We start from the raw sequence: 12,544 nt of genomic DNA on the forward strand, positions 1-12,544 counted from the left end.
AGTAGTTAAAAAACCTAGTCTATGTATGCTCGTGGAGGGAGTTGTGCTCATGAACTGAGACACCTATCTGCAGTAGAATGAATTTGAATGCTAGCGTGCTATGAAGGTCAGAGTTATAGACTCGTTCTTAGTGAGAGAAACCAATTAGCTAACAAGTCAGCCAAAAGAAACAGGGCAACAGAAAGAACAATCAGACCTCAGGGTGCAGGTTCATTGTTCCTTGAAAGTGGAGTTGCAGGTAGATAAGATAGTAAAGAAGGCATTTGATTTGCTTTTGTTGGTCAGTACATTGAGTATAGGAGTTGGATGGTCATGTTATGGCTATACAGAATATTGGTTAGGCCACTTTTTGAAGACTATGTTCAATTCATAGAATCCCTGCAATGTGGAAACAGGCCATTTGTCCCAACAAGTCCACACCGACCCTTCGAAGAGTAACCCACCCAGACCTATTCCCCTACTACTTTATATATACCCCTGACAAATGCACCTAACCTACACACCCCCGAATGCTATGGGCAATTTAGCATGACCAATTCACCCAACCTGCACATCTTTGGACTGTGAGAGGAAACCGGAGTACCCAGAGGAAACCCACACAGACACTGGGAGAATGTGCGAACTCCACAAGACAGTCGTCCAAGGTTGGAATCAAACCTAGGTTCCTGTGAGGCAGCAGTGCTAATCACTGAGCCACTGTGCCACCCTGGTCTCCCTGCTATAGGAAAGATGTGAAACTTGAAAGCATTCAGAAAAGATTTGCAAGCATGTTGTCCAGTTTGAAGGGTTAGATCTATAGGGGGAGGTTAAATAGACTGAGGCTATTTTCCCTGGAATGTTGGAGACTAAGGGGTGATCTTAGAGGTTTATAAAATCTCTTGGGGTGAATAGCCAAGGTATTTTTCTCAGGATAGGGCTGTCCAAAACTAAAAGGCATTATGCTTAAGGTGAGAGGGGCAACTTTTTCATGCAGATGGTGATGCATGTATGGAATGAGCTGCCAGAGGACGTGGTAGAGGCAGGTCTAATTACAGCATTCAATGGGTACATCAGTAGGAAGGGTTTAGAGGGATATGGGTCAAACGCTGGCAAATGTGACAGATTAATTTAGGAATATCTGTTTGGCATGGATGAGTTGAACCGAAGGATCTGTTTCCATGCTGAACAACTCTATGACTCTCTTGGTCTGATGATGTCAGCTAACCTCTGTCAAAAGCAAAAAGGAGAAAAGGAATTTAACTAACCACAAAGCCAAAAATCCTGAATTCCTCTGTTCAAGTATTAATGTTCCTCTATCTGCTGTTTGCTGAAAGAGACTCATCTGTATATCTTCTTTTACCTCTTGGACTTGCAGTTTAGGAATAAGAAGTATGTGTGTTGTGTTGCTAATTATTTTTGTTTATTAATTAATAGCCTCAAAGTTGTTAAACTCAGTTGGCACCTTTTTTAAAAAATGAGTTCATTTGGTTTGTGAGAAAGGTCTTAATGGAGGAGGGATTCTTTTTGTTGCAGCCAACTGAAAAGATGAGTGAATACAGTAGGGGTAACCCGTTTATCTCCCCTCACCTAGGAGCTTGGTGATTTAGGGCCTCTATCTGAAAGGAACCCTCAATGGGGAATCTCGTCTGTGATTTAGTTGGAAAAACAGACTGTTAGAGATAGCACTAGATTTATTATTGAAGTGCACTTTGAGTGAAATTGAGACTTTCTTTATTGCAGAGAAAGGAGCTAGCTGTATGGTGAGTCTTTAGTAAGTGCTTAATAGAAATGTCCTTGAGTGTGAACATAGAATACAACTTGGTGGTAAAGTGAATAAAATATGTAAAAAGTAATATAAATAAGTGAATAATAAAATTAATTAAAACTCTTTAAAGATGATAGAACAGGTGATGAATCAAAGCTGCAGCATATGGAAGCTCTTGGACACCATTGTGATCCAAGGTGCATATTTTGTGAGCTGGAGGCAGAACTGCAGATACTGCAACGCATCAGGGTGGGTGAAAGGTACTTGGATTCTTTATACCAGGAGGAAGTCATGCCACTTAGTATGGAGTCTACTCATTTGGTCAGTGATCAGGGACAGCAGGGTGTGATTGCAAATGAGGCACAAGAAACATTCCAGTGATGGCTATAAATCAGGAGGAAGATGCGAGTGTGGAAGCTATGCAGTTACAATCATGAGGGAAGTGCGATGAGGCAAACTGATGGAGCTGTGGGCTGACAAGTCTCTGGGTCCAAATAGACTTCATCCTAGCGTCTTAAAAGAGGTGGCTAATGAGTTAGTAGATGCATCGGTATTAATTTTCTAAAGTATCTTCAACTCACAAAATATTCCATCAGGCTAAAAAGTAGCAAATGTAACCAGAAAACAGGAAACTATAGGCGTGTTAGCTTGATGTCTGTCATAGGGAGATAATCATTAAAAGGTTGTAGCTGGGCACTTAAATAAAGTCAAGGTAATTGGGAAGAGTGACATGTTCCAGGTAAAGAAAAGTTGCCCAGAGGACCACAGGGTTGCTCTCTCCCTATACAGAGCCGACTGGTAGTGAGTATAACCTGAGGGTTACAGTGTCTCAGGCAAGGAGCAGTCAATACATTAAGAATAAGTGGATGGATGTTTTGCAAAGAACAAGTGCTAAATCAGTCTCTAATTTTTCACCAAAGTTTGTGATACAATTTATGAAGTTGATGCTGGTTATATAAACCTCTTTCTGTGGTAGTAAATGATTTGTGCAGTTTGGAAACTACTCATTTATTTCATTTTTGAGTGTAGAGCAAGATACATGAAGCATCATGTTTGTATTTGTTTAATTTCGGTGACAGCTGATAATTGCAGTCTGCAATGATAGCTTACAACTGACGATGCATAACTTTATTTTCCTGCCATCACCTTGGACTCCATAACTGTTGCTGCACTATGTAATGAAGTCCAATAATTACTACTTCCAACTAAACATTACTGAACTCAAACTAAACCATTTAGTTTTCAGTAAAAACTGGTTTGAACCAGCGTCCATCTCTTTCCTTAAAACTCAGTCAGGAGATAACATGATAATATGCTTGCTTGGTGACATACTTGGTTCTCATCTCCAACCATCACTGAGACTATTTCCACTGTGGAGACATCATCCACCTATACCACTAGCACACCCCCAGTTTTGTGCATTTATCAACTTGAGAATTGATTTTTCTAATACTGTCCTTACCAGCTGCATCAGTTCCACATGCTGCCAAAAATTTAAGAATTCTGAGCATGCACTAGGAATTCTTTTCTAAACCTCCTTCCTACAAAACCCTTTTCAAAACATGGCTCTTCAATCATTGTCTCTTCTAAATTCCTGTTTAGTCTTCGATTCCATTTCTCCTAAAAGCAGGACTGTGATAATTGACGTTGAAGGTACCAAACCAGTCTCGGGTCCTGTAACTGTATTGGCAACTCTAGTTGATATTGGCATTTAGTGTTTGCACAATCACGGAGCCAAGCACTAACCTTGTTGGTGGCTAGATGTAGTACTTGAAGGCTGTCTTCCGGTTTTGTCAGCAAATACTATTTGACATTGAGAGTCATTGTTTGGACTGCACCATAGCTATAACAATGTCACAGATGTTGAGGTGCTGCACAGAGGTCCTGACCTTCTAGAAATGGTTTAAGAGGGTCCACTGTCAAAGACTATGATACAAAAGTGTTTTCTGGTGAACATTTCGATTGCACTGTAGGTTCGCAGCAGTTACTTCTTGATATGGTAAATGTAATCATTTGGGTGGTTGAAGGAAAAGGGACATCTGGCGTTCTCAAGACGTTGAATATGGGCGAGCGTAGTTTGTAGTTAATCTTCTCCAGTATTTTGCCTGTTGAGTTACTCTGCTGCTTTGGGGAAGTGGGGGCATTGATATTGCACAGATCTGGAGCCAGGAAAGGAGACTAGATTGAAAACTACCTATTTATGATTTGTTTTAACGAGTTGAGTGTGCATAAATAAATTTAGTGTTGTTAGATTGATACCATACTTCAGAGCAGAGTTCTGTATTTGTATATGTGATGGCTAGAGGACAATCCTTCAGGTTTCTACCTGTACGCACCATGGGATATTTCCTCCATCACAGATGATCAAGTTTTCAAAGTTTAAATGCATTGCAATACATTTTATATTGTCATCTGATAATAAACTGATTGATGTTTTGTCCATTTTGGTTCCCAGACATTTACCTTGTAATGGTTAAGACACACTGAAGATCTGTGATCTAATGGACACACCTGAAAGGTCTGACTTTGATGAATGATGATTGAAGAGCTACATTTCATATGGTATGTTGTAATTTTCTTCTGACTATTATATTTCTACTGCAATTATTCACCAGTGATCCACTGTTCAATTGTTAGGATTTACCTTGGTGCTAGTAAAACCTTTAAAAGCAATATAAAGTCAGCGAGTTATGCTAAAACTGCAGCATTGTTGACTTTCTATTTAACATCTTAACATTCTTGGGATTTGAAGCAAAGATTTGTATGTGCAGCCTTCATTTGTAACCTGAAAACAACAACAGTGTTACTAATCTCATAGAATGTGAATTGATATTAAACTAAATTTGTAAGGAGATTTCAGTTATCTGTAAGAATAAACAGGGTGGTTATGGGTAGGGGATTTTAACTTTCCAAATGTAGTCTGGGACTGCCATAGTGTTGAGGGTTTAGATGGAGAGGAATTTATGATTTCCTTCCACAAGATTTTCTGATTCAGTATGTGGATGTACCTACTAGAGAGAGTGCAAAACTTGACCTACTCTTGGGAAATAAGGCAGACTGAGGTGCCAGTGGGTGAGCACTTTGGGGCCAGCAACCATAATTCTATTAGTTTTAAAACAGTGATTTGAAAAGGATAGACCAGATCTAAAAGTTGAAGTTCTAAATTAGAGAAAGGCCAATTTTGATGGTATGAGGCAAGAACTTTCAAAAGCTGATTGGGGGCAGATGTTCGCAGGTAAAGGGATGGCTGGAAAATGGGAAGCCTTCAGAAATGAAATAATGAGAGTCCAGAGACTCCTGTTAGGGTGAAAGGAAAGGCTGGTCTGTGTCGGGAATGCTGGATGACTAGAGAAATTGAGGGTTTGGTTAAGAAAAAGAAGGAAGCATATGTCAGGTATAGATAGGATTGATTGAGTGAATCCTTAGAGTATAAAGGCAGTGGGAGTATACTTAAGAGAGAAATCAGGAGGGTAAGAAAATGACATGGGATAGCTTTGGTAAATAGGGTTAAGGAGAATCAAAGGGAGTTTATAAATACATTTAAGGGCAAAAAGATAACTAAGGATAGAATAAGGCTCCTCAAAGATCAGAAAGGAAGCCTGTGTGTGGAGCTGCAGGAGATGGGGGGAGATACTAAACGAGTACTTTTCATCAGTGTTTACTGAGGAGAAGGACATGGAAGATGTAGAATGGAGGGGAGTAGATGGTGACATCTTGAAAAGTGTCCATATTACAGAGGATGAGTGCTGGATGTCTTGAAATGCATAAAAGTGGGTAAACCCCCATGACCGGATCGTGTACTCTAGAAGTGTGAGGGAAGCTCGGGGAGTGATTGCTGGGCCTCTTGCTGAGATATTTGTATCATCTATTGTCACAGGTGAGGTGCCAGAAGGCTGGTTATTGGCTAATGTGGTGCCATTATTTAAGAAAGCTGGTAAGGAAAAACCAGGGAACTATAAATCGGTGAGCCTGACGTCTGTGATGGGCTTGTTGGAGGGAATCCTGAGGGACAGGATTTCCATGTATTTGGAAAGGCAAGGACTGATTAGCGATCATCAGCATGGCTTTGTGTATGGGAAATTATGTGTCATGAACTTGATTGAGTTTTTTGAAGAAGTAACAAAGAGGGTTGATGACGATAGAGCAGTGGATGTGATCTATGGACTTCAGTAAGGTGTTCGACAAGGTTCCTCATTATAGACTGGTTCGCAAAGCTAGATCTCACGGAATACAGGGAGAATTAGCCATTTGGATACAGACGTGGCTCGAAGGTAGAAGACAGAGGGTGATGATGGAGGGTTGTTTTTCAGACTGGAGGCCTGTGACCAGTGAAGTGCCACAAGGATCGGTGATGTGTCCATTGCCTTTCGTCATTTATATGAATGATTTGGGTGTGAACACGAGGTATATTTAATAAGTTTGCAGATGACACCAAAATCTGGGGCGTAGTGGACAGTGAAGGAGGTTACCTCAGAGTACAAAAGGATCTTGATCAGATGGGCCAATGGCCTGAGGAGTGGCAAATGTGAGGTGCTGCGTTTTGGAAAGGCAAATCAAGGCAGGACTTATACACTTAGTGTACAAAGAGACCTTGGAGTGCAGGTTCATAGATCCTTGAAAGTGGAGTCGCAGGTAGATAGGCTAGTGAAGAAGGTGTTTAGTATGTTTTCCTTTATTGGATAGCCATGATGTGGAGGTCCTGGTGTTGGACTGGAGTGGACAAAGTTAAAAATCACACAAGACCAGGTTTATAGCCCAATAGATTTATGGAGTAGCGCTCTGAAAGCTAGTACTTCCACTTGTGTGATTTTTTTTAACTTTATTGGACAGAGCACTGAGTATCAGAGTTTGGAGGTCATGTTGCAGCTGTGCAGGACATTGGTTCGGCCACTTTTAGAATATTGTGTGCAATTCTGGTCTCCTTCCTATTGGAAGGATGTTGTAAAACTTGAAAGGGTTGAGAAAAGATTTACAAGATGTTGCCAGGGTTGGAGGATTTGAGCTATAGAGAGAGGCTGAATAGGCTGGGGCTGTTTTCCCTGGAGTGTTGGAGGTTGAGAGGTGACCTTATTGAGGTCTATAAAATCATGAGGGACATGGATAAGGTAAATAGACATTGCCTTTTCCATGGGGTGGGGAAGTCCAGAACTCGAGGTTTTGGGTGAGAGGGGAAAGATATAAAAGAGACCTAAGGGACAACGTTTTCACGCAGAGGCTGGTGCCTGTATGGAATGAGCTGCCAAAGGAAGTGGTGGAGGCTAGTACAATTACAACATTTAAAAGGCATCTGGATGGGTATATGAATAGGAAGGGTTTAGAGAGATATGGGCCAAATGCTGGCAAATGGGACTAGATTGGGTTGGGATATCTGGTCTGCATGGATGAGTTGGACTGAAGGGTCTGTTTCCGTCCTGTACGTCTCTAACTCTAAATCATTCACGATTTATTTGTTCCCTTTTCATAAATTGAAATAGACATTGCCACGAATGGAAAGCAAAATGCTGCCGATGCTGTAACTCTGTTTTTTCAGTTTGTATTTCAGTTAGCAGGGAAGGCAGTAATTGTGAGAGAGATTAAAGCAGTTAGGTTAAGGTTTCAGGCATGTGACCCATCATCAAAACTGGAAAATGTTACAGGCCTGAAAGGTTAGTCTAATCTTTCCCTTTCCTCACAGATGTGCTGAGTTTTTGTTTCCAACTTGTGTTCAGTTTGTTGGGTTAGAACCCATCGACAATCTCAAAATCATTTAAGTGTTGTTCCTGCAGTTTATTTTTACCACCAGTGTTGTCCAATGATTTTGACTGAGATTGGGCATTTAGGAATAAAGTCCCCTCTAATCAGTGTGATACAAATCATGTGACTATTTTAATACTTTATGGTTTTTTGATAGTTAACTTAATTAGGGTATTACTGACTGGGTATGGTCTGATGACATGAGTTGCATGAACTTAGATTTCCACCATAGCATTGTTAATAGAATAATATTATATTCTCAAAGTTATTCACACCTGAGAAGTGATGTGAGATTAAGACAAAACATGCAGAGGAAATGCTTTATTATTCTTTAATGTCGCAAGTTCAAGAAGAGGTCTGGTCCATTGAGGTAGTCGAGCAGTTAAATCTGATCCCAGGCTGGAGACAAAGGTATTCATTTGGGATTGTTGAAACGGAGGAATCAATTTCTTGAAGTAAATAATTTTGTGTTCAGAATCATTCAGGTGATGAGCAGTTTTTCTCAGTGGAAAGGTATTTATTAGTGTTGTCTTATTGTCACTATCCAAGGGAGAATAAAAATTGATTGGATTCCGGTTAACTTTTACAGAAATACACATACTCTGTGGAGTCTACAAGATTCTATTAATTCATTGGTCAGATGGCTTACTGATACTTATTATCGAGGTGCATTGAAATTATCTGCGCTAGTGAAATATTAGGTATTTGCAGGTTGGCCATTTAATATTTTGATGTTTGTTGGTCATTTCTGGACACAAAGAATGGAGACAGTTATTACAGGGAACTGATTCTAGCCTAACATCTTGTTTTGAATTGAAATAACTTCTACAAAGAGAATAAAATCATTTTGGTTAGGAATAAATGTTCCTCAGTTCAGATACCTTCATGGTTCAGCATAATTTAGTCACTTCTATTGTCATGTAGAGTGATTGATACTGTGTGTAACTGTGTAGTAAATGCTTCAACAAAGTACGTGTAAAATATGTTAAGTCTTGCTTGAATGTTCCACGTGACCAAACCTGCACAGATAATAGTCTCACCATCATTGAGTTAAAAGTTTTGATATTTCTCTTAGTGTTTACTAATACGACCTTTCAGGAGCGAAAGTAGGATATATGCAAAGGGTGTGAGAAACTTTGAATTCTTTCCGAAATGACTATTGATGCTGGGTCACTTGCAGTTCTAAAATTAACAATAGATTTCCATTCACTTTTGCCCATATCTATTAAATTGGCATCTTTGGTTAGATTAGGCTATCCTTGAGCTCCATTAATAGTGGAACATGCTCAAAGGATTAAACAGCCTAAACTTGTTTATCAGTTTCTATTTGCAAGTTGACTTAAGCCAGAATTCTTTCCTTAATGTTTTACTGAGACTAAAGTACAAAGCAGAACTTCCAAAAAAATGTATTTGCAAAGGAATGATGAGTATGGTTTGAAAATAAAGTCAGCACATGCTCCAAAAATAACTTATAAATGTTAGTGACATCACCTTTCTATCATTGTTACCAAGTATTCCAAGCTTCTGAAGGATTCAGATATTGTGCCATTGGACAAGTTGAACAGGTCAATGAATTGAGTGTGAATATTGGAAGGAATATTATTTAAAAAAAATTAGTGTGGAGTTGGAGTTAATTGATTCATCAGGTAACCATTTTTTAGATAATCTCCCTAAAGTTAAGTAATTTGTCGGAAAACAGTGAAAATGTGGATCTGAGAGTGTGAATAAGTTGAACTGTGAAGGGAATTCTAGGTTTAGTCTTAGAAGTGACATCTAAAAGTCCTCCATTTCTGGGCAGTTGCAAAGGGAAAAGCAGAAGAAAGCTGAAAGCCTCAGTCTGAAAGACACGTTGAGCCAAATTTGACCAAAAGGAAGTTCAGTATATCAGCTATCTAATTGTTCTTTCAGTTTTCTCACTTTTTCTTTAGGAATTTAATTCATTCCTGGTAATAACCTTGTGTGATGAGGAAAAGACCTGGAGTGTGGTCCTTGTAGATGCCAGTCCATTCCACACTCTGATAGCAACAACAATAACTTTGTAACTATTTAGTAGACCACCATAAGGTGCTTGTTATCAAACAAAATTTATGTCAAGCCTTATGACATTATAAGCAGACTATCAAACACTTGGCAAACATGTAGGTTTGAAAAGAGTTGAGAGTTACAGGTGGAAAGGTTTATAAAAGAAATCGAGAATTTGAGACTTAAACAGCTGAAGGCATAACTGTCAATTTGGAGCAAAGAAAATTGGAAATGAGCACGAGGCTATGGAAGTATTAGAGGAGTATGGAAATCAGAGGGTTGTGGGGTTGGAGAGGTTATAGACATATGGGAGAAGTACTCTAGCATTACTGGAAGTACCTGTATGCTTGCTTTATTGACAATGTAAAAAGAGTTCATTTGGTCACCACACCTCACCGCGCCCCCTCACCTGCCTCTGCTCCACTCCTCCTTACCACCCCTCCCCCTTTTGCTGCCATGCCCTCTTGCAAATCCATGTATCCCCTTGTGACCACTACCCGTTCTCCCACTCAAGTCATCCTTGCCACCCCACAACCACCAATTCCTCTAATCAACCCCACCACCCCCCTTGCTAGGCTCAACCTCTTGCCACACTTACCACCTGCCAACTCCTGAACCACCACTGATCGTGCCAGCCCTCACGATGCTTCCATTCCCCCCTTTCCCTACCTTTGCCACTGCCACCTCTGTTTAAGTACATAGAAACATGCTCGACATAGGAAAGACTCCATGCAGAGATGGGTAATTCTTTCTCACTTCCAATTTAAAAGCAGTTTTGACAAAGAATTGTTTGCTGTGTTAGTTGCTTTTGGTACATGAGGTCACAAAAACAATACTGTGAGGGCAGGGAAATGGATGTTGTAGATGTAGAAAAGAATGATTTCATAATTTATTTGTCTCATACCAAGATTGATTGGTGGAGAGTGAAATTTAAAGGTGTTTAGAAATTAGTGCCACTTAATGCAGTCAGATAGCACATTGTATGAAGTACAAAAGGACAATATTATTAATTTGAGCTGTGCATGCAAAAATAATAATTGCACACCTTTCAATTTGTGTAGCAGTTGTGCAGAGCTGGATGTTTCACATCAAACGCACATTACTTTTGATAAAATCTTGTCAAATGTAAAGCTGATGTAGATGACTAGAAATTTCTGCTATTAAAGAAGGATTGCTAAGTTATTAGTGTTTATTATTGATGAATATTTGCAGGTAGTTCCTTCTGTTTTATTCCCCATCTCTTCTAATGGTGCTGATACCAAGGTTGCTAAGGTAATGTTTCACAGCTGGCAGTCAGCATGTATTACCTCAGTATGTGAAGGTGAGAATTAGAAAATAATTCATTTATTGAGTGAATTAATCCCAACTCTTTCCTGTCCTCACTGGATATACACATGTCCATTCCAAATGGTAAAACTAGTTAGTGATCAGGAGAACTCTGGATGATTTCTCCTGATCCTCAATGCCCAAGGTTAATTGTTTTCCATACTAGGGTCTGGACATTGCATGAACTATTAAGCAAACCTGAACATTTCTGGCCTGCATTGTCAACTCCAGAGCCGCAAAAGCTCTGAAAACCTTAGCAGTTTCACTACAGGTCTATTCAGTAACAGACCTGTCAAGGATTTGTTATGCTCTACGTGCAGCATTTTGTTTTGAAAAATGTGTATTTTGATGTCTAAGACTCTAACTTGCCTGCACTACTGAGCTAGAGTGATAGTGTTGTTACAGCGTTAGAAACATTTTCAATAATTGTTCAGCTGTATGAGAGAGGCAGGACTTGATTTCTGACAGTTTCAAGACAGTTAAAGAGCTAAGATCAATAATGTTTAATTATCCACATGATGTAAAATGCAACCAGATTAATGAATCAATACGGATTAGGAAATCTGTTTCATTTGACACAATTTGAATTCAGCATGAGGCATTGCTATGTTGGACATTGGTTACAACACTGTTCGCAGAAGGTTGAAATAGAACAAATTTGAGATCTGTTGATCTTTAAAGTACTGTATGACCTGACAATATCTATTAACATCCTATATGAATTTAAAACTTAATTGTCATTTAATTCTGCATGTTCTTTCTAGAGGTAAAAACTCTTGAATTGTCATTGGTGAATTGCAATGCTAACTCCAGCAGTTGGTTCTGTTCTTTTGCAAATACCAAATCAGTTTTTAATATTCTAATTTTAATATCATTGACTGACTTTGGAGGTGGATTTAAGATATTTGTTCTGTATGGCAGCTTCTCATTTTCTATTTTTTTCTTAAGAACTTGTACTGAAGAATCCTAGGTACCTTGCTCCTAAGATGGCGTCATAAGTGACGGTTTGCAAACTTTCCACTGTACTCATTTGAGTATGTGACAATAAAGTTAATTCATTCATTTATTCTTTGTTATCCAATCTCCACAGCAGCTTGCAGTGAGTGACAGATTCTTAATGTGTGAGACTGTTACGCCTTTGAAATATTTATAAGGACACAAAAGAGAATTTGTTTGTATTTATCTACCTTGAAGTATATTTGTGCCAGCAACTGCAAACCTTTACATTGTTGAGCACCTAATGCTGGCATCCAGAACTCCTAATCTTCAATACAAAAGGGGCAAAAGTGGAGTATTAAATTTCTGCTCTGTTTCATTGATATTCTTTAAACTAACTGCCTTTTATGGTCACCAGAAAACTTACTCTGTGGACTAGAATTCAGAACCACCAGTACTGAGGTGGTAGATATTTTAAAAGAATTTGAAATGAAAGCAAAGGCAACTCTTCTAAGTTAGGATCTATAGAAATAGCCTTCGACAAAACTTGGATAAGTTTTCATTTCCTAATCTAACATCTGGAGTGAATTCCATAGTGTAACAGTGCAAATTTGCCAGGTCTAATATTGTTTCCTTAAGATTGCCAACTTAGTGATGATCAGTGCCCAATTATTGGAGTTCTGTGTTAAGTGTGCTTTTGTGCACTTCCATCCTCCTCCAACTTACAGGTAACACACATCATGAGCCATTGGGCTGCAGTCACTCGGTTTCCTCTGATTTCCC

General features: G+C 39.2%; 1 protein-coding gene across 8 annotated transcripts in view; it reads left to right on the forward strand.

Annotated features, from left to right (window-relative positions):
• atxn1a (ataxin 1a) overlaps nucleotides 1–12,544 on the forward strand; it is a 362,909-nt gene that overhangs the window by 199,251 nt on the left and 151,114 nt on the right. For all 8 annotated transcript variants that reach the window (XM_043719064.1, XM_043719063.1, XM_043719065.1 and 5 more), the window contains one exon: nucleotides 4,200–4,306. The gene's annotated coding sequence lies outside the window, so the exon portion shown is untranslated. The remainder of the gene's footprint in view (nucleotides 1–4,199; nucleotides 4,307–12,544) is intronic.

The sequence above is a fragment of the Chiloscyllium plagiosum genome, chromosome 29, assembly GCF_004010195.1.
Source record: "Chiloscyllium plagiosum isolate BGI_BamShark_2017 chromosome 29, ASM401019v2, whole genome shotgun sequence".
In the NCBI taxonomy this organism is placed as follows: Eukaryota; Metazoa; Chordata; class Chondrichthyes; order Orectolobiformes; family Hemiscylliidae; genus Chiloscyllium; species Chiloscyllium plagiosum.